Here is a 23,186-nt window from a genome sequence, read left to right as displayed (position 1 = left end):
GATCTGTGTAGCAGCTCTTTATAGAGACACACAGAGACACACAGAGACACACAGAGACCCACAGAGACCCACAGAGACCCACAGAAACCCACAGAGACACACAGAGACACACAGAGACCCACAGAGACACATAGAGACCCACAGAGACACAGAGAGACCCACTGAGACCCACTGAGACACATAGAGACCCACAGAGACCCACAGAGACACACAGAGACCCACAGAGACACACAGAGACCCACAGAGACCCACAGAGACCCACAGAGACACAGAGAGACCCACAGAGACCTACAGAGACCCACAGAGACCCACAGAGACACACAGAGACCCACAGAGACCCACAGAGACACACAGAGACCCACAGAGACCCACAGAGACCCACAGAGACACAGAGAGACCCACAGAGACCTACAGAGACCCACAGAGACCCACAGAGACACACAGAGACCCACAGAGACCCACAGAGACACACAGAGACCCACAGAGACACACAGAGACCCACAGAGACCCACAGAGACCCACAGAGACACAGAGAGACCCACTGAGACCCACAGAGACACACAGATACCCACAAAGACCCACAGCGATACACAGAGACACATAGAGACACAGAGACCCACAGAGACACACAGAGACCCACAGCAACACACAGAGACCCACAAAGACCCACAGCGACACACAGAGACCTACACTAAACTCTGCTCACCTTGCCAGCTGTGAGAGCCCACTGATCTGTGTCGTAGCGCTTTATAGAGGCAACAACACGTGGGCTAGCCTAGCACACGGAGTGGTGGTAGCGGCTCACACCACGTGGCTGATATCATCATCACCAACATCATCACCATCATCATCACCATCTTCATCACCAACATCATCATCATCACCAACATCATCACCATCAACATCATCACCATCATCACCATCACCATCTTCACCATCATCATCAACATCATCACCATCATCATCATCACCAACATCATCACCATCTCCATCATCATCACCAACATCATCATCATCACCAACATGATCACCATCATCATCATCACCATCATTATCACCATCATCATTATCACCATCATCATCTTCATCATCACCATCATCATCACCAACATCATCACCATCATCACCAACATCATCACCAACATCATCACCATCATTTTCACCATCTTCATCACCAACATCATCATCACCAACATCACCATCAACATCATCACCATCATCATCACCATCAACATCATCACCATCATTATCACCATCATCATTATCACCATCATCATCTTCATCACCAACATCATCATCACCAACATCATCACCATCACCATCATCACCATCATCATCACCATCATTTTCACCATCTTCATCACCAACATCATCATCACCAACATCACCATCAACATCATCACCATCATCATCACCATCAACATCATCACCATCATCATCACCATCATCACCATCATCGTCACCATCATCATCACCATCATCACCATCATCAACATCATCACCATCATCATCATCACCATCATCATCACCATCATCATCACCAACATCATCACCATCATCATCACCATCACCAACATCATCATCACCAACATCATCATCACCATCATCACCATCATCATCACCAACATCATCATCATCACCATCATCACCATCATCATCACCAACATCATCACCATCATCACCAACATCATCATCATCACCAACATCATCATCATCACCATCATCATCACCATCATCATCATCACCATCATCATCACCATCATCACCATCATCACCATCATCATCATCACCATCATCATCACCATCATCATCACCAACATCATCATCATCACCATCATCATCACCAACATCATCATCATCACCATCATCATCACCATCATCACCAACATAATCACCATCATCATCACCAACATCATCATCATCACCACCATTATCCTCACCATCATCATCACCAACATTACCATCACCACGTGGTTACAGACTCTAATTGTGGAGGGAAAAACGGGACGACCCGCAGACAAATTCCCGCAGTAACCACCACGGGAGAGATTTTAGATATACAGCAGCAGCAGCAGGCATCGTCAGGGTCTGGATCGAACCGAGGACCTCCTGTAGACCAGGCGAGGTAGTCAACATCTCCATAGCTGCTGTGATGATGATGATGAGAGAGAGATACAGACTCCAAATATACAGCAGCAGCAGGCATCGTCAGGGTCGGGATCGAACCCAGGACCTCCTGTATACCAGGCGAGGTAGTCAACATCTCCCTAGCTACTGTGATGATGATGATGAGAGAGAGATACAGACTCCAAATATACAGCAGCAGCAGGCATCGTCAGGGTCGGGATCGAACCCAGGACCTCCTGTATACCAGGCGAGGTAGTCAACATCTCCCTAGCTACTGTGATGATGATGATGAGACAGACTCCAAATAAACAGCAGCAGGCATGGTCAGGGTCGGGATCGAACCCAGGACCTCCTGTATACCAGGCGAGGTAGTCAACATCTCCCTAGCTACTGTGATGATGATGAGAGACACAGACTTCAAATATACAGCAGCAGGCATCGTCAGGGTCGGGATCGAACCCAGGACCTCCTGTAGACCAGGCGAGGTAGTCAACATCTCCCTAGCTACTGTGATGATGAGAGACACAGACTTCAAATATACAGCAGCAGGCATCGTCAGGGTCGGGATCGAACCCAGGACCTCCTGTAGACCATGCGAGGTAGTCAACATCTCACCTTGCCACCGGCTGATTCGGAGTAAGACACAAACTCTCAGAGTCACAAACACACGGACAAAGAGATGTACAAATACACACAGACACACAAAGACACAGACACAAAGCTACACAGACACACAAAGACATGCTCACAGAGACACACACACAGACACACAAAAACATGCTCACAGAGACACACACAGACACACAACAACAACCGCCATTCGCCACTAAGTGGCGGTGACGTCACCACGACGCTTGTGCCAGGCTATGTGCACCCTGAGGCCACGTGAAGTGTCGAACGCCCGCTGGCAGGAGGTCACGGGGCAGACCCAGGTGCCACAGGTCGACTGACTGAGATGACTGGCTGATGCACCACCTGTGCCCCCTACTGTGCCAACCTGCTGTGCTTTAGCCACCCGGCGCTCCGCTCGTTGTTGTGAGCGTCGCTCCTCCGCCCTCCGTTGTTGTTGGAGGGCGACTACCTCCAACTGCCCAGTAGCGTCCTTCACGAGCCTCCTCCACAGAGGCCGATCTTGACACCGCTGGTACCAGTCATCGGCAAGTCCACTCAGCTCCACGTCCTCCTGTACCACATCACTCCATCTCCTCTCTAGCCCGTGCCGCGCCCGCTTAGCCCCCTCAATCCGGCCAAACAAAAGCTGTTTCGGCATGCGGTGGCTGGGCATGCGGGCTACATGACCCAGCCATCGCAGCCTTGCCTGCCGGAGGAGCTCACCGATGGGACCCTGCCCAGATCTTTCAAGGATTTGTGAGCTCCTCACACAATCCAGTCTGGTTAAACCCAGGATGGATCGTAGGCAGGCCAGCCTAAATGTTTCTAACCGGCGAAGATGTTCCATTAGGGGGGTCCACGTTTCGCAAGCGTAGAGAAGGGAGGGAATGACCGTGGCCGAGAAGACCTGAAGCTTAGTGCGGAGCGATAGACCAGGTAGCTTCCACACAGCGTTACGCAACCGATGAAAAGATATTGCCGCTCGACTGATTCGGAGACCTCTGCTGTTAAACTGGAGCCAGTCATAAGCACACTGCCCAGGTATGGGAAACTCTCCACTCTCTCCACAACTGCCCCATCACCGATTGGGAGTTGTGGGGGTGGAGTGTCCGATGGTACAAAATACCCAGGCAGGTGCTTAGTTTTGGTGGGGCTGATGGTAAGGCCCCACCTCTTAGTGGCACGCTCCAGTCTCAGCAGCAGCGTCTCCAACTCCTCCTCTGACTGAGCAGCTATTACCAAATCATCAGCATACATAACGTGGTTGAGCAATAGGGAGCCATCCCTTGACCGCACCCGGGCATCGATGAGCCTCCCATTATATCTGTACCATATGGAGATTCCCCCGGTACAGCTATTGAAGGCTTCACGAACTACGTGGTCAAAATAGATGTTAAATAATGTGGGAGCCAGAGGACATCCCTGTCGCACCCCAAGGTGTACAGGGAATGGCTCTGACTCCCGGCCACGTAGTTTTACCCGGGCCCGCTCACCATCATGAAGGTCCTTAATGATCGTGAGCAGAGGGTCAGGTACTCCAAAAGCACGAAGAACGACCCAGAGCCCAGGCCTACCGATGGTATCATAGGCCTTGACCAGGTCAATAAAGCAGAGATGTAGGTCTTGTTGGAACTCCCTACACCTCTGCTGTAGCAGACGGACAGAAAATATGGCATCTGTGCAGGACCGCCCTTTCCTGAAACCGCATTGGGGCTCCGCAAGCCTCTCCTCAGCGTGCCTGGCAAGGCGATGCTGAATAATCCTTGCCAGGACCTTTCCCGGCACACTTAGGAGTGAGATGCCCCTGTAGTTGTTACAGTCTGTGCGGTCCCCCTTCTTAAAAAGGGGGACCACCAGGGCATCCTTCCAATCCTGCGGAACCCGTCCAGTGGTCCAGACTGTTGTTATGATGTCATATAGGGCAGTCTGTGCACAAACGCCACCCTCCCTCAGCATTTCGCTTGGGAGATCATCTCTGCCCACTGCCTTTCCTGGTCTCAGACTCCGGATCGCCTTCAGTACTTCCTCAACAGATGGTACCTCAGCCAGCCACTCACAAGGGGTGACTTCTTCCAATATTTGAGGCACTGCAGCCTTAGCAGACACACACACACAGACGCACTGACACACACACAGAGACACACTGACTCACACACTGACACACACACACACTGACACACACAGAGACACGCACAGACACACACACACAGAGACACAGACACACACACAGACACACACACAGACACACACACAGACACACACACAGCCACACACACACAGACACACACACAGACACACACACAGACACACTGACACACACACAGACACACAGACACACTGACACACACACAGACACACACACAGACACACACTGACACACACACACAGACACACTGACACACACACAGACACACACACAGACACACACACACAGACACACTGACACACAGACGCACACACACACACAGACACACACAGAGACACACACAGAGACACACACAGACACACACACACAGACACACACTGACACAGACACACAGACACACACTGACACACACAGACACACAACAAACTCACCCCGGGCCGTCTTTGTCTCTCCCCCCCAAGCGGCGACCTTCTAAGCCGACACCAAGTCGCTAGAAAGGAACAACAATACCGATTTCAGGCTGAGTCGACCTAGACGGGAGACGGTTCGTGGTGGTGACAGCCCCAATCAGCCAAACTTAAATTGTTTTACGTCAATAAAAGTCGTTAAAGCGTCGCCTTCTCTAATCAATAAGCATCGGAGACTTAACAACAACAGTAACAAAACGAACCACAACAAATAAACAATAAAATCTCAACGTCTGTCGCGAACGTTGCGGAGAGGGCCAAAAGTTAACGTTGAGCGGACGTTCGTTTTACCTGTCGGTTTGTGGGGCTTGCTTTGATTCTTCTCAGAAGTTTCGTTGTAGTGGTCAGTTGTTGTTGTTTGTTGACTTCAAACCTAGAAGATTTATATATTTTCTTTTAAATTCATTTTTCAAAAAAAATCGATTTGAGATTTACCGCCGCATTTCTGAGGTAAAGCGTGAGGCGATTAGCAAAGCTTGTTGGTTGAAAAAACGATTTCAGAATTTAAAACGCGAAGATTTACCGCGGTTATGTGGTAAAAGGCGGGGTTAATGAACAAGTTTGTTGGTTAAGAACAATATATTTTTTTTATTGAAAACGCGATTCACCGCAGTTTTGAGGTAAAACTTTGGCGGGCGATTAACAAAGTTTGTTGGTTTAAAAAAAAAGATTTTATTATTTAAAACGCGAAGATTCAATCGCGGTTCTGAGGTAACACAAAAAAAAGCGGGGTTAATAAACAAAATTTGCCGGTTAAAGACAATATTTGTAAAGTGAAAACGCGAAGATTCACCGCGGCTCTGAGGTAAAAAGTTGTGCGATTAACCAAGTTTGTTGGTTTAAAAAAAAACACAAAACGTTACGATGACTATTATTATTGATTATTGATTGATTATTGTTAAGAATTGAGCGTCACCTGAGCTGCTGCTGCTGGTGGCGGTGCCGCGCGCCCGCGGCCGTTTGAGCGGCGCGCGCCCAGCGGCGGGAAAACCCCTGAGGGGCGGGGCCGAGAGGGGTGGTGAGGGGCGGGGCGAGGAGGGGTGAGGGGCGGGGCGAGGCGGTGGGAGGGGAGGGGCGGGAAAAACTGTGGGTAGAGTTGCTTCAATGGGTGTCTCTGTGAGTGTCTCTATGTGTGTCTGTGTGTCTCTGTGTGTGTCTATGTGAGTGTCTCTGTGGGTGTCTATGTGTCTCTGTGGGTGTCTCTGTGTCTCTGTGGGTGTCTATGTGTCTCTGTGGGTGTCTATGTGAGTGTCTCTGTGTGTCTCTGTGTGTGTCTATGTGAGTGTCTCTGTGGGTGTCTATGTGTCTCTGTGGGTGTCTCTGTGTCTCTGTGGGTGTCTATGTGTCTCTGTGGGTGTCTATGTGAGTGTCTCTGTGTGTCTCTGTGTCTCTGTGTGTCTGTGTGGGTGTCTCTGTGAGTGTCTCTATGTGTGTCTGTGTGTCTCTGTGTGTGTCTATGTGAGTGTCTCTGTGGGTGTCTATGTGTCTCTGTGGGTGTCTGTGTGTCTCTGTGGGTGTCTGTGGGTGTCTATGGGTGTCTATGTGAGTGTCTCTATGTGTGTCTGTGTGTCTCTGTGTGTGTCTATGTGAGTGTCTCTGTGGGTGTCTATGTGTGTCTGTGTGTCTCTGTGTCTCTGTGGGTGTCTGTGTGTCTCTGTGGGTGTCTGTGGGTGTCTATGGGTGTCTCTGTGAGTGTCTCTATGTGTGTCTGTGTGTCTCTGTGTGTGTCTATGTGAGTGTCTCTGTGGGTGTCTATGTGTCTCTGTGGGTGTCTCTGTGTCTCTGTGGGTGTCTGTGTGTCTCTGTGGGTGTCTGTGGGTGTCTATGGGTGTCTATGTGAGTGTCTCTATGTGTGTCTGTGTGTCTCTGTGTGTGTCTATGTGTGTGTCTATGTGGGTGTCTCTGTGTCTCTGTGGGTGTCTGTGTGTCTCTGTGTGTCTATGTGAGTGTCTCTGTGGGTGTCTCTGTGGGTGTCTATGTGTCTCTGTGGGTGTCTCTGTGTCTCTGTGGGTGTCTATGTGTCTCTGTGGGTGTCTATGTGAGTGTCTCTGTGTGTCTCTGTGTGTGTCTATGTGAGTGTCTCTGTGGGTGTCTATGTGTCTCTGTGGAAGTCTCTGTGTCTCTGTGGGTGTCTATGTGTCTCTGTGGGTGTCTATGTGAGTGTCTCTGTGTGTCTCTGTGTCTCTGTGTGTCTGTGTGGGTGTCTCTGTGAGTGTCTCTATGTGTGTCTGTGTGTCTCTGTGTGTGTCTATGTGAGTGTCTCTGTGGGTGTCTATGTGTCTCTGTGGGTGTCTCTGTGTCTCTGTGGGTGTCTGTGTGTCTCTGTGGGTGTCTGTGGGTGTCTATGGGTGTCTATGTGAGTGTCTCTATGTGTGTCTGTGTGTCTCTGTGTGTGTCTATGTGAGTGTCTCTGTGGGTGTCTATGTGTGTCTGTGTGTCTCTGTGTCTCTGTGGGTGTCTGTGTGTCTCTGTGGGTGTCTGTGGGTGTCTATGGGTGTCTCTGTGAGTGTCTCTATGTGTGTCTGTGTGTCTCTGTGTGTGTCTATGTGAGTGTCTCTGTGGGTGTCTATGTGTCTCTGTGGGTGTCTCTGTGTCTCTGTGGGTGTCTGTGTGTCTCTGTGGGTGTCTGTGGGTGTCTATGGGTGTCTATGTGAGTGTCTCTATGTGTGTCTGTGTGTCTCTGTGTGTGTCTATGTGTGTGTCTATGTGGGTGTCTCTGTGTCTCTGTGGGTGTCTGTGTGTCTCTGTGTGTCTATGTGAGTGTCTCTGTGGGTGTCTCTGTGGGTGTCTATGTGTCTCTGTGGGTGTCTCTGTGTCTCTGTGGGTGTCTATGTGTCTCTGTGGGTGTCTATGTGAGTGTCTCTGTGTGTCTCTGTGTGTGTCTATGTGAGTGTCTCTGTGGGTGTCTATGTGTCTCTGTGGAAGTCTCTGTGTCTCTGTGGGTGTCTATGTGTCTCTGTGGGTGTCTATGTGAGTGTCTCTGTGTGTCTCTGTGTCTCTGTGTGTCTGTGTGGGTGTCTCTGTGAGTGTCTCTATGTGTGTCTGTGTGTCTCTGTGTGTGTCTATGTGAGTGTCTCTGTGGGTGTCTATGTGTCTCTGTGGGTGTCTCTGTGTCTCTGTGGGTGTCTGTGTGTCTCTGTGGGTGTCTGTGGGTGTCTATGGGTGTCTATGTGAGTGTCTCTATGTGTGTCTGTGTGTCTCTGTGTGTGTCTATGTGAGTGTCTCTGTGGGTGTCTCTGTGTCTCTGTGTGTGTCTGTGTGTCTCTGTGTGTGTCTATGTGAGTGTCTCTATGGGTGTCTATGTGTCTATGTGGGTGTCTGTGTGTCTCTGTGTGTCTCTGTGTGTGTCTATGTGCCTCTGTGTGTGTCTATGTGAGTGTCTCTGTGGGTGTCTATGTGTCTCTGTGTGTCTCTGTGTGTCTGTGTGTCTCTGTGGGTGTCTCTGTGTCTCTGTGGGTGTCTATGTGTCTCTATGTGTGTCTGTGTGTCTCTGTGTGTGTCTATGTGAGTGTCTCTGTGGGTGTCTATGTGTCTCTGTGTGTCTCTGTGTGTCTGTGTGTCTCTGTGGGTGTCTCTGTGTCTCTGTGGGTGTCTATGTGTCTCTATGTGTGTCTGTGTGTCTCTGTGTGTGTCTATGTGAGTGTCTCTGTGGGTGTCTATGTGTCTCTGTGGGTGTCTCTGTGGGTGTCTGTGTGTCTCTGTGGGTGTCTGTGGGTGTCTATGTGTCTCTGTGGGTGTCTATGTGTCTCTGTGTGTGTCTGTGGGTGTCTATGTGTCTCTGTGTGTCTCTGTGTCCTGGGGGTGTCTGTGGGTGTCTGTGTGTCGCTGTGGGTGTCTGTAGGTGTCTATGTGTCTCTGTGGGTCTCTGTAGGTGTCTATGTGAGTGTCTCTGTGGGTGTCTATGTGTCTCTGTGGGTGTCTCTGTGTCTCTGTGGGTGTCTGTGTGTCTCTGTGGGTGTCTGTGGGTGTCTATGTGAGTGTCTCTATGTGTGTCTGTGTGTCTCTGTGTGTGTCTATGTGAGTGTCTCTGTGGGTGTCTATGTGTCTCTGTGGGTGTCTATGTGTCTCTGTGGGTGTCTGTGGTGGTCTGTGTGTCTCTATAAGTGTCTCTATGTGTGTCTGTGTGTCTCTGTGTCTCTGTGGGTGTCTATGTGTCTCTGTGTGTGTCTATGGGTGTCTCTGTGAGTGTCTATGTGGGTGTCAGTGGGTGTCTCTGTGAGTGTCTCTATGTGTGTCTGTGTGTCTCTGTGTGTGTCTATGTGAGTGTCTCTGTGGGTGTCTATGTGTCTCTGTGGGTGTCTATGTGTCTCTGTGTGTGTCTGTGTGTCTCTGTGGGTGTCTGTGGGTGTCTATGGGTGTCTATGTGAGTGTCTCTATGTGTGTCTGTGTGTCTCTGTGTGTGTCTATGTGAGTGTCTCTGTGGGTGTCTATGTGTCTCTGTGGGTGTCTATGTGTCTCTGTGGGTGTCTCTGTGTCTCTGTGTGTGTCTGTGTGTCTCTGTGGGTGTCTATGTGAGTGTCTCTGTGGGTGTCTATGTGTCTCTGTGGGTGTCTATGTGTCTCTGTGTGTCTCTATGGGTGTCTGTGTCTCTGTGTGTGTCTATGTGAGTGTCTCTGTGGGTGTCTATGTGTCTCTGTGTCTCTGTGGGTGTCTGTGGTGGTCTGTGTGTCTCTATAAGTGTCTCTATGTGTGTCTGTGTGTCTCTGTGGGTGTCTATGTGTCTCTGTGTGTGTCTATGGGTGTCTCTGTGAGTGTCTATGTGGGTGTCTGTGGGTGTCTATGTGAGTGTCTCTGTGTGTCTCTGTGTGTCTCTGTGTCTCTGTGTGTCTCTGTGTGTGTCTCTGTGAGTGTCTCTATGTGTGTCTGTCTGTCTCTGTGTGTGTCTATGTGAGTGTCTCTGTGGGTGTCTATGTGTCTCTGTGTGTCTCTGTGTCTCTGTGGGTGTCTGTGGTGGTCTGTGTGTCTCTATGGGTGTCTATGTGTCTCTGTGTCTCTGTGGGTGTCTATGTGTCTCTGTGTGTGTCTGTGGGTGTCTATGTGAGTGTCTATGTGGGTGTCTGTGGGTGCCTATGTGTCTCTGTGTCTCTGTAGGTGTCTATGTGTCTCTATGGGTGTCTATGTGTCTCTATGTGTCTCTGTGTCTCTGTGGGTGTCTGTGGGTGTGTGTGTCTCTATGGGTGTCTATGTGTCTCTGTGAGTGTCTCTATGTGTGTCTGTGTGTCTCTGTGTGTGTCTATGTGAGTGTCTCTGTGGGTGTCTATGTGAGTGTCTCTGTGGGTGTCTATGTGAGTGTCTCTGTGGGTGTCTATGTGTGTCTATGTGTCTCTGTAGGTGTCTGTGTACCTCTATGGGTGTCTATGTGTCCCTGTGTGTCTCTGTGGGTGTCTCTATGGGTGTCTGTGTGTCTCTGTGGGTGTCTATGTGTCTCTGTGTGTCTCTGTGTCTCTGTAGGTGTCTGTGTATCTCTATGGGTGTCTATGTGTCTCTGTGTGTCTATGTGTCTCTGTAGGTGTCTATGTGTCTCTGTAGGTGTCTGTAGGTGTCTATGTGTCTCTGTGGGTGTATATGTGTCTCTGTGGGTGTCTGTGGGTATCTCTATGGGTGTCTGTGGGTCTCTATGAGTGTCTATGTGTCTCTATGGGTGTCTATATGTCTCTATGGGTGTCTGTGTGTCTCTGTGGGTGTCTGTGGGTGTCTATGGGTGTCTATGTGTCTCTGTGGGTGTCTATGTGTCTCTGTGGGTGTCTGTTGGTCTCTATGGGTGTCTATGTGTCTCTGTGGGTGTCTGTGTGTCTCTGTGTGTCTCTGTGTCTCTATGGGTGTCTATGTGTCTCTATGGGTGACTATGTGTCTCTATGGGTGTCTATGTGTCTCTATGGGTGTCTATGTATCTCTATGGGTGTCTGTGGGTCTCTATGGGTGTCTGTGTGTCTCTGTGGGTGTCTATGTGTCTCTGTGGGTGTCTATGTGTGTCTATGGGTGTCTCTGTGGGTGTCTGTGGGTGTCTCTGGGTCTCTATGTGTCTCTATGGATGTCTATGTGACTCTATGGGTGTCTATGTGCCTCTATGGGTGACTATGTGTCTCTATGGGTGTCTATGTGTCTCTATGGGTGTCTGTGTCTCTGTGGGTGTCTGTGGGTGTCTATGGGTGTCTATGTGTCTCTGAGAGTGTCTGTGGGTATCTCTATGTGCCTCTATGGGTGTCAATATATCTCTATGGGTGTCTATGTGTCTCTATGGGTGTCTAATTGTCTCTATGGGTGTCTATGTATCTCTATGGGTGTTTATGTGTGTCTGTTGGTGTCTATGTGTCTCTGTCAGTGTCTATGTGTCTCTATGGGTGTCTATGTGTCTCTGTGAGTGTCTATGTATATATGTGAGTGTCTATGTGTCTATGTGGGTCTCTATGTGTCTCTGTGTGTGTCTGTGGGTATCTATGGGTGTCTGTGGGTCTCTATGGGTGTCTATGTGTCTCTATGGGTGTCTATGTGTCTCTATGGGTGTCGATGTGTCTCTATGGGTGTCTATGTGTCTCTATGGGTGTCTGTGGGTCTCTATGGGTGTCTGAGTGTCTCTATGGGTGTCTATATGTCTCTATGGGTGTCTATGTGTCTCTATGCGTGTCTATGTGTCTCTATGGGTGGCTTTGTGTCTCTTTGGGTGTCTATGTGTCTCTATGTGTCTCTATGGGTGTCTGTGGGTGTCTGTGGGTGTCTATGTGTCTCTATGTGTCTCTGTGGGTGTCTATGTGTCTCTGTCGGTGTCTGTGGGTGTCTATGGGTGTCTATGTGTCTCTATGGGTGTCTATGTGTCTCTATGGGTGTCTGTGGGTGTCTATGGGTGTCTGTGGGTGTCTATGGGTGTCTATGTGTCTCTGTCGGTGTCTATGTGTCTCTATGGGTGTCTATGTGTCTCTGTGGGTCTCTATGTGTCTCTATGGGTGTATATGTGTCTCTGTGGGTGTCTGTGGGTCTCTATGAGTGTCTATGTGTCTCTATGGGTGTATCTGTGGGTGTCTATGAGTGTCTAAGTGTCTCTATGGGTGTCTATGTGTCTCTATGGGTGTCTATGTGTCTCTGTGGGTGTCTATGTGTCTCTATGGGTGTCTATGTGTCTCTATGGGTATCTGTGGGTGTCTATGTCTCTCTGTGGGTGTCTATGTGTCTCTATGGGTGTTTATGTGTCTCTATGGGTGTCTGTGGGTATCTCTAATGGTGTCTGTGGGTCTCTATGGGTGTCTATGTGTCTCTATGGGTGTATATGTGTCTCTATGGGTGTCTATGTGTCTCTATGGGTGTCTATGTGTCTCTATGTGTCTCTATGGGTGTCTGTGGGTGTCTGTGGGTGTCTGTGAGTGTCTATGGGTGTGTGTGGGTCTCTATGGCTCCCTATTACTCAACCACGTTATGTATGCTGATGATTTGGTAATAGCTGCTCAGTCAGAGGAGGAGTTGGAGACGCTGCTGCTGAGACTGGAGCGTGCCACTAAGAGGTGGGGCCTTACCATCAGCCCCACCAAAACTAAGCACCTGCCTGGGTATTTTGTACCATCGGACACTCCACCCCCACAAGTCCCAATCGGTGATGGGGCAGTTGTGGAGCGAGTGGAGAGTTTCCCATACCTGGGCAGTGTGCTCATGACTGGCTCCAGTTTAACAGCAGAGGTCTCACTCCGAATCAGTCGAGCGGCAATATCTTTTCATCGGTTGCGTAACGCTGTGTGGAAGCTACCTGGTCTGTCGCTCCGCACTAAGCTTCAGGTCTTCTCGGCCACGGTCATTCCCTCCCTTCTCTACGCTTGCGAAACGTGGACCCCCCTAATGGAACATCTTCGCCGGTTAGAAACATTTAGGCTGGCCTGCCTACGATCCATCCTGGGTTTAACCAGACTGGATTGTGTGAGGAGCTCACAAATCCTTGAAAGATCTGGGCAGGGTCCCATCGGTGAGCTCCTCCGGCAGGCAAGGCTGCGATGGCTGGGTCATGTAGCCCGCATGCCCAGCCACCGCATGCCGAAACAGCTTTTGTTTGGCCGGATTGAGGGGGCTAAGCGGGCGCGGCACGGGCTAGAGAAGAGATGGAGTGATGTGGTACAGGAGGACGTGGAGCTGAGTGGACTTGCCGATGACTGGTACCAGCGGTGTCAAGATCGGCCTCTGTGGAGGAGGCTCGTGAAGGATGCTACTGGGCAGTTGGAGGCAGTCGCCCTCCAACAACAACGGAGGGCGGAGGAGCGACGCTCACAACAACGAGCGGAACGCCGGGTGGCTAAAGCACAGCAGGTGGGCACAGTAGGGGGCACAGGTGGTGCATCAGCCAGTCATCTCAGTCAGTCGACCCGTGGCACCTGGGTCTGCCCAGTGACCTCCTGCCAGCGGGCGTTCGACACTTCACGTGGCCTCACGGTGCACATAGCCTGGCACAAGCGTCGTGGTGACGTCACCGCCACTTAGTGGCGAATGGCGGTTGTTGTTGTTGTTGTGGGTCTCTATGTGTCTCTGTGAGTGTCTATGTGTCTCTATGGGTATCTGTGGGTGTCTATGTGTCTTTATGACAGAAGTAGAGATACATTTGAAAGACAAAGATCCCCCAGGTAGCCTCTAGCAGGCTGTAGGGGCAAGTGCTGTTAGTAGCGAGTAGCAGCACCTACACACACAGACAAAGATCCCCCAGGTAGCCTCTAGCAGGCTGTAGGGGCAAGTGCTGTTAGTAGCGAGTAGCAGCACCTACAAACACAGACAAAGATCCCCCAGGTAGCCTCTAGCAGGCTGTAGGGGCAAGTGCTATTAGTAGCGAGTAGCAGCACCTACACACACAGACAAAGATCCCCCAGGTAGCCTCTAGCAGGGCTGAAAGGGCAAGTGCTGTTAGTAGCGAGTAGCAGTACCTACACACGGACAAAGATCCCCCAGGTAGCCTCTAGCAGCCTGTAGGGGCAAGTGCTCTGAGTAGCGAGTAGCAGCACCTACACACAGACAAAGATCCCCCAGGTAGCCTCTAGCAGGCTGTAGGGGCAAGTGCTGTGAGTAGCGAGTAGCAGCACCTACACACATACAGACAAAGATCCCTCAGGTAGCCTCTAGCAGGCTGTAGGGGCAAGTGCTGTTAGTAGCAGCACCTACACACACAGACAAAGATCCCCCAGGTAGCCTCTAGCAGGATGTAGGGGCAAGTGCTGTCAGTAGCGAGTAGCAGCACCTACACACACAGATAAAGATCCCCCAGGTAGCCTCTAGCAGGCTGTAGGGGCAAGTGCTTCTAGTAGCGAGTAGCAGCACCTACACACACAGAGACAAAGATCCCCCAGGTAGCCTCTAGCAGGCTGTAGGGGCAAGTGCTGTGAGTAGCGAGTAGCAGCACCTACACACAAACAAAGATCCCCCAGGTAGCCTCTAGCAGGCTGTAGGGGCAAGTGCTGTGAGTAGCGAGTAGCAGCACCTACACACACAGAGACAAAGATCCCCCAGGTAGCCTCTAGCAGGCTGTAGGGGCAAGTGCTGTGAGTAGCGAGTAGCAGCACCTACACACAGACAAAGATCCCCCAGGTAGCCTCTAGCAGGCTGTAGGGGCAAGTGCTGTGAGTAGCGAGTAGCAGCACCTACACACAGACAAAGATCCCCCAGGTAGCTTCTAGCAAGCTGTAGGGGCAAGTGCTGTGAGTAGCGAGTAGCAGCACCTACACACACACAGAGGGGGTGGGTGGGTGGCTACCAGCACCACGCCTGGCCGCCTTTGTCTCTCCCCCAGTGCTGGCGATGTTCACTACACACCACAGCTACACCAGACACTCACTTGAGGCTGAGTCGACCTAGGGGAGGCCCAGGATCGGTTCAGATAATCGCTGTCACTGGTGGTGGTGGTGGCCGTGAGCGGGAATTGAACTCAGGTCTCCCTGGGTTAGTAGCGCAGTCCTAACCACTGCACCACCACTCCTCACATGGAGAGACCCACAGAGACCCATAGAGACCCACAGAGTGACCCATACAGACCCACAGAGACCCACAGTGACCCATAGAGACACACAGAGATCCACAAAGACTCATAGAGACCCACACAGCGACCCATAGAGACCCACAGAGACTCATAGAGACACTCACAGAAACTCATAGAGACACACAGAGACCCACAGAGACTCATAGAGACCCACACAGCGACCCATAGAGACCCACAGAGACTCATAGAGACACTCACAGAAACTCATAGCGACCCACAGAGACTCATAGAGACTTATAGAGACACACAGAGTGACCCATAGAGACACACAGAGACTCATAGAGACCCACAGAGTGACCCATAGAGACCCACAGAGACTCATAGAGACCCATAGAGACACACAGAGTGACCCATAGAGACACACAGAGACTCTTAGAGACCCACAGAGTGACCCATAGAGACACACAGAGTCTCACAGAGACTCATAGAGACCCACACAGAGACCCATAGAGACCCACAGAGACTCATAGAAACACTCACAGAAACTCATAGAGACCCACAGAGACTCATAGAGACTCATAGAGACACACAGAGACACACAGAGACCCACAGAGACTCATAGAGACCCACACAGAGACCCATAGAGACCCACAGAGACTCATAGAAACACTCACAGAAACTCATAGAGACCCACAGAGACTCATAGAGACTCATAGAGACACACAGAGACACACAGAGACCCACAGAGACTCATAGAGACCCACACAGAGACCCATAGCGACCCACAGAGACTGATAGAGACGTATAGAGACACACAGAGTGACCCATAGAGACACACAGAGACTCATAGAGACCCACAGAGTGACCCATAGAGACACACAGAGACTCATAGAGACCCACAGAGTGACCCATAGAGACACACAGAGACTCATAGAGACTCATAGAGACTCACATATACTCATAGAGACCTACAGAGACTCATAGAGACCCACAGAGACTCATAGAGACACACAGAGACCCACAGACACACACAGAGACCCATAGACACCCATAGAGACCCATAGAGACTCACAGAGACCGACACAGTGACCCATAGAGACCCACAGAGTTCATAGTTTCATTTAATAGTTTAATAGTTTTAATTATTTGGTATAGCCCTGTGAGCCATACGGCTCTTCTAGATTTAAAGCTTTCGTGACTGCAAGGATCCATACTCTTTGGTTCTATTCGGTAAAGTCACGTAGGTAAAAAATAAAACAACAAAAATCACGACGTTTCGGCCACAACACAAGCGGCCTTCATCAGGTGACGGGATCAGGCTGTCTCGAGGACAGCGCCATACGGCTCTTGAATCGGAGTGCAACCACGACAAACCAAAAAAACTAAAAACACTAACAAGAAAAACATCTTAAAGTCAAATTTGCGTGTTGACTGTGCAAAACAGAAAATCCATGGGAAAAAAACCCCATCAAAATATTCTTGTACAAGCACCGTACACCACCAACGCTGCGTGCAAGAAATCCCAGTGGGATGCAAATCAAACAACAACACCAACAACCACAACCACAACAAGAAAACTTTGAGTATGAAAGCTTTCGTGACAGCGTAAAGTTACTCATTGCTTTTTTTCGGTACAGTCACGTGTGTAGGAAGACAAGAAAATTATATTAAAACGAAAAACAACAATCACGACGTTTCGATCACAACGCGAGCGATCTTCATCGGGTGTCAAGAGCGAATCACGGGAGGTAAATACAAACACAAGAAGATGGAGAGACGAGAATTCAACAAATCTGACAAAACATTATGTGAAGCCACATCCAGTCAGGCCAACAACACAGACACTTCCTGGCGGACCACGGATTTCAGGAGGGTGTTACATTTCGTGTTCAACCTTTGGATTGCACATAGCAGCATAGATAGAATGAAAAATACGAGGTACACGGTCAGTAGAAATACATATACAAGTCCACCAAGAGGTAAGGAGGGAGGAAAGACGGACAGGGAGGCAGAGAGAGAGAGAGAGGGGGCAGCACATAAAAGGACCACCTCTTGTGAATACAAAACGGCAGCTCAACAAATGACCACATCTTGTAAATACAAAACAGCAGCTCAAAAAGGGGCACATCTTACACATAATTACAACGGTAACTTCCCCGTAGAAGTGTGATAGTAAAGTATTCAAGCTTTTGTGACTGCATAAAATTACTCATTGGTTTTTTCGGTAAAGTCACGTGTTTAGAAAGACATTAAAATTATATTAAAACAAACAACAATCACGACGTTTCGATCACAACACGAGCGATCTTCATCGGGTGTCAAGAACGAATCACGGGAGGTAAATACAAACACAAGAAGATGGAGAGACGAGAATTCAACAAACCTGAAAAAAACATTACGTGAAGCCACATCCAGTCAGGCCAACAACACAGTTAGACACTTCCTGGCGGACCACGTTATTTCAGAAGAGTGTTAAATTTCGTGTTCAACCTTTGGATTGCACATAGCAGCATAGATAGAATGTAAGATGTGCCATTTTTTGAGCTGTATATGTATTTCTACTGACCGTGTACCTCGTATTTTTCATCCTATCTATGCTGCTATGTGCAATCCGAAGGTTGAACACGAAATGTAACGCTCTTCTGAAATAACGTGGTCCGCCAGGAAGTGTCTAACTGTGTTGTTGGCCTGACTGGATGTGGCTTCACGTAATGTTTTGTCAGATTTGTTGAATTCTCGTCTCTCATCTTTTTGTTGTGTTTACATTCCGGGATTTGTTCTTGACACCTGATGAAGATCGCTTGCATTGTGATCGAAACGTCGTGATTGGTATTTTAAAATATGATTTTATTGTATTTCTACATACGTGACTTTACCGAAAAAAACAATGAGTAATTTTATGCAGTCACGAAAGCTTGAATACTTTACTATCACACTTCTACGGGGAAGTTACCGTTGTAATTATGTGTAAGATGTGCCCTTTTTTGAGCTGCCGTTTTGTATTTACAAGAGGTGGTCCTTTTATGTGCTGCCCCCTCTCTCTCTCTCTCTGCCTCCCTGTCCGTCTTTCCTCCCTCCTTACCTCTTGGTGGACTTGTATATGTATTTCTACTGACTGTGTACCTCGTATTTTTCATTCTATCTATGCTGCTATGTGCAATCCAAAGGTTGAACACGAAAGTTAACACTCTTCTGAAATTCGTTGTCCGCCAGGAAGTTTCTAACTGTGTTGTTGGCCTGACTGGATGTGGCTTCACGTAATGTTTTTTTCAGGTTTGTTGAATTCTCGTCTCTCATCTTTTTGCTGTGTTTGCATTCCGTGATTTGTTCTTGACACCTGATGAAGATCGCTCGCGTTGTGATCGAAACGTCGTGATTGTGTTTTTCGTTTTAATATAATTTTATTGTCTTCCTACACACGTGACTTTACCGAAAAAACCAATGAGTAATTTTATGCAGTCACGAAAGCTTTAATACTTTATTATAACACTTCTACGGGGAAGTTACCGTTGTAATTATGTGTAAGATGTGCCCTTTTTTGAGCTGCCGTTTTGTATTTACAAGAGGTGGTCATTTGTTGAGCTGCCGTTTTGTATTTACAAGAGGTGGTCCTTTTATGTGCTGCCCCCTCTCTCTCTCTCTCTGCCTCCCTGTCCGTCTTTCCTCCCTCCTTACCTCTTGGTGGACTTGCTTATGTATTTCTACTGACTGTGTACCTCGTATTTTTCATTCTATCTATGCTGCTATGTGCAATCCAAAGGTTGAACACGAAATTTAACACTCTTCTGAAATAACGTGGTCCGCCAGGAAGTGTCTAACAGTGTTGTTGGCCTGACTGGATGTGCTTCACATAATGTTTTTCAGGTTTGTTAAATTCTCGTCTCTCATCTTTTTGTGTTTGTATTAACCTGATTCGTTCTTGACACCTGATGAAGATCGCTCGCGTTGTGATCGAAACGTCGTGGTTGTTGTTTTTCGTTTTAATATAATTTTATTGTCTTTCTAAACACGTGACTTTACCGAAAAAAACAATGAGTAAGACAACTTAGATTAAGGCCGTCAGTCTAACTCCGTACTACAATAAACAAAAACATGGCCAAACCAAAAAACTTTTAGAAATCACCAAAATAAAGCCATAATTGCAATGTAACAGTGATCATAGGAACTGTGACCGAATTTTTAACAATAAACTACATAAATAACATGTAACACCAAATCCTAGAGCCACAGCTGGCTGCATGAGTTACTCCACAAACAACAGGAGCATCAGTCGGAGTATCACATTTTTCAATGCACCTTTAAGATCAGCACGCTAAATCAAAATACAGATAATACTTTGCAGCGGTCATCCGGAGCGAAACATTTCATTTTATTTTAGGCCACTGAATAGCAGCGGCAGCTAGGGGTGTGCAACTCCTCTAGAGCAGTTTTGAGTGAAGATCTCACAGGTAGCGATTCAAGTCGCAGTTTATTGGCAATAGCATTCCAGACCCTGGGGGCATCAATAGCAAAGGCCCTTCCTCCGGTTTTTGTACGGCAATAGGGGAATGTGAAGCTGGTAAATGAGCGAAGACCTGAGGTTAAATTTGTTCTTTGAAACAGAGAGGAGATCCAGCAGCAGGTAAAGTCTGCGGATTTTTTTGTAAGCACATCGTGAATCAATAAGATCCGGTGCACAAGCCGTCGAACATTCAGAGATGTTAAGTTTGACCCAATGTAGAGATCACAGTGGTGAGTCCTATATGGGCAGTTCAACGCAAATCTTAAGGCCGAGTGATAGATGGAATCAAGCTTCTTCAGTACAGTACGTTGGGGCTGATTTATACACGATGTCACAGGAGTCAAGTAGAGGCAGTATGGTAGCTTTTATCAATTCCAAACGGAACATTGGGGGGAAGCAGTGCTTGTGTCGATACAGAAAACTAATTTTTATTTTTGTCTTTTTACCAATATATTCAATGTGATCTTCAAAACTCAGTTTTGAATCCAGGATGACCCCAAGATACTTATAGATCTTGACTTGCTCTATTTGACAATTATTTAAGGAATGTAATTTGGGAAAAATAACTTCCTGCTTTAGTCCCGGTGAGAAGCATAGCACCTTGGTTTTGGAGGTATTCAGGACTAGTTTAAGAGCAACTAGCTGATGTTGTAGTTTGTTGAAATCACCCTGGAGCTTAGCAATCACGTCATCTGGAGAGCGGCCAGCGGTGATCAGTATCGTGTCATCTGCAAAAAGATTTACCCTGGAATGATCCGGGTCAGTGCCCAAGTCATTGACATAAAGAGAGAACAAGAGGGGGCCGAGGATGGAACCATGTGGAACCCCTTTTGTTATCTTCACGCTGTTTGACCTCCAACCATCTGTGAATACAGTTTGGGTGCGAGAAAAGAGGTAATTTTTCTACCATTTTGCTGTGTTCTCGGAAAAACCGAGGCAACTTAGTTTACTAAGCAGGGTGTTGTGGTCTACTGTATCAAAAGCTTTGGACAGGTCAAGAAAAAGACAGGCACAGTACTGCTTATTATCAAGGCTACTGTAAATGTGATTCAGAGAGTCTAATGCAGCAGATGTGGTGCTGTATTCTTTTCGGAACCCCAGATTGTTTTGGATGTGATAGATTGTTGGTGGACTTGAAACTGCTAATTTGGTAGTTCAATAATTTTTCAAAAATGTTCATCAACGGGGACAAAATTGAGATAGGTCGCTAGTTATTGGGATCATCTTTAGGGCCCCCTTTGTGAAGTGGACGGACATAGGAATGTTTCCATTCTCGAGGAACTGATGCTTCTTTGATGGACAGGTTGAAAATATGGGCTATAGGTTTGTATATTAGGTGACCAACAGTTAGTAGAGCAAAGACGGGAAAACTATCTGCTCCGGTAGAGGAGGACCCTTTGAGTTGTTTCAGAACATTACTTTCGTGGATTGGCTGGAAACTAAATTCGTTTAATGTTTGGACAGGGGTGTAGGGATTTGCATGAGCAGGGGTGACTCCCAAAACATTATCAAGAAGATTACCGCCTTCAGAAAAACGAAGGTTACAATTATGAGGCCTTCTTTGCCAGTAACAAGATATGGTAATAGGTTTGACCCTTTTAACTGGCAAAAAAAACTGACACCTTTATTCAAGGCATCATGTCTGCAATAACCACAACACAAGCAGTCAAAATGCAAACAAAAGAGGCAACTCTGATAATAATAATGATATTGGCACTGTCCTTGAATTTGATTGGTCCACACCAGAGACGGCTTTTCTTAGAGCCCTTTAGTCTCCATTGGTGTTGGACCAGAAGACGCCAAAAGGCGTACAACTCAAAAAACAGCGCACTATCAGAGTATTGAGGGCTCGGGGTGAGCATTTACATTATGAGACCTCCTTTGCCAGTAACAAGATATAGTCTTGTGGTCCAACACCAGTGGAGACTAAAGGGCTCTAAGAAAAGCCGTCTCGGAGTGTGGACCAATCAAATTCAAGGACAGTGCCAATATTATTATTATCAGAGTTGCCTCTTTTGTTTGCATTTTGACTGCTTGTGTTGTGGTTATTGCAAACATGACGCCTTGAATAAAGGTGTCAGTTTTTGTGCCAGTTAAAAGGGTAAAACCTATTACTATGAGGTTAAAATTGTCAGCTATTTTTTTGGGATCTGGAAAATATTCCCCATTTCGGTTAAGCTCAACGGGCAGATTGTCTGTTTTGGATGCCTTTTCGATAGATTTTATTGTTTTCCAGAAAATCCTGGCATTTCCATGTGATTCCAGGAAGAGTGGAGGAAAAGTAGGCATTTTTTGCATGCCATATATTTTTTTGACGCATCTATTCCTTAAAATCCACTATTCTAGCCAGTCACTGACCAAATTACTTTTGTGAGCACATGCCCAAGCCTTGCCTCTAGTTTTCATGATCTTTGTAATCAAAGGATCATAGAGACACACAGCGACCCATAGAGACTCATAGACTCATAGAGACCCGCAGAGTGACCCATAGAGACCCACAGAGACTCATAGAGACCCACAGAGTGACCCGTAGAGACCCACAGAGACTCATAGAGACACACAGAGACCCACACAGTGACCCATAGAGACCCACAGAGTCTCAAAGAGACCCACACAGTGACCCATAGAGACCCACAGAGACTCATAGAGACCCACAGAGACCCACACAGTGACCCATAGAGACCCACAGAGACTCATAGAGATACACAGAGTGACCCACAGAGACACACAGAGACCCATAGAGACACACAGAGACCCACAGAGACTCATAGAGACACACAGAGACCCACAGAGACCCATAGAGACTCATAGAGACTCATAGAGACACACAGAGACCCATAGAGACACACAGAAACCCATAGAGACTCATAGAGACCCATAGAGACTCATAGAGACACACAGAGACCCACAGAGACCCATAGAGACTCATAGAGACTCATAGAGACACACAGAGACCCATAGAGACACACAGAGACCCACAGAGACTCATAGAGACACACAGAGACCCACAGAGACCCATAGAGACTCATAGAGACTCATAGAGACACACAGAGACCCATAGAGACACACAGAGACCCACAGAGACTCATAGAGACACACAGAGACCCACAGAGACCCATAGAGACTCATAGAGACTCATAGAGACCCATAGATACACACAGAGACCAATAGAGACTCATAGAGACCCACAGAGACTCACAGAGACTCATAGAGACACACAGAGACCCACAGAGACCCATAGAGACTCATAGAGACTCATAGAGACACACAGAGACCCATAGAGACACACAGAGACCCACAGAGACTCATAGAGACACACAGAGACCCACAGAGACCCATAGAGACTCATAGAGACTCATAGAGACCCATAGAGACACACAGAGACCAATAGAGACTCAT

The 23,186-nt window shown here is 48.1% G+C and overlaps 1 long non-coding RNA gene across 1 annotated transcript in view; it reads right to left on the bottom strand.

Moving 5' to 3' along the window:
• The window catches only part of LOC142923355 (uncharacterized), a 30,714-nt gene extending 24,369 nt beyond the window's left edge, over window positions 1-6,345 (bottom strand). The window contains exons 1-2 of the long non-coding RNA XR_012940701.1: window positions 6,269-6,345; window positions 5,644-5,725 (exon numbers count right to left, since the gene is read on the bottom strand). This is a non-coding gene — a long non-coding RNA (uncharacterized LOC142923355). The remainder of the gene's footprint in view (window positions 1-5,643; window positions 5,726-6,268) is intronic.
• Between the last annotated feature and the right edge of the window lie 16,841 nt (window positions 6,346-23,186).

Source organism: Petromyzon marinus, unplaced genomic scaffold, assembly GCF_048934315.1.
Source record: "Petromyzon marinus isolate PM22_M1 ecotype Great Lakes invasive population unplaced genomic scaffold, UKy_Petmar_22M1.pri1.0 PM_Scaffold_442, whole genome shotgun sequence".
NCBI classification, from domain to species: Eukaryota; Metazoa; Chordata; class Hyperoartia; order Petromyzontiformes; family Petromyzontidae; genus Petromyzon; species Petromyzon marinus.
This window is presented reverse-complemented; position numbering and strand designations above follow the sequence as displayed.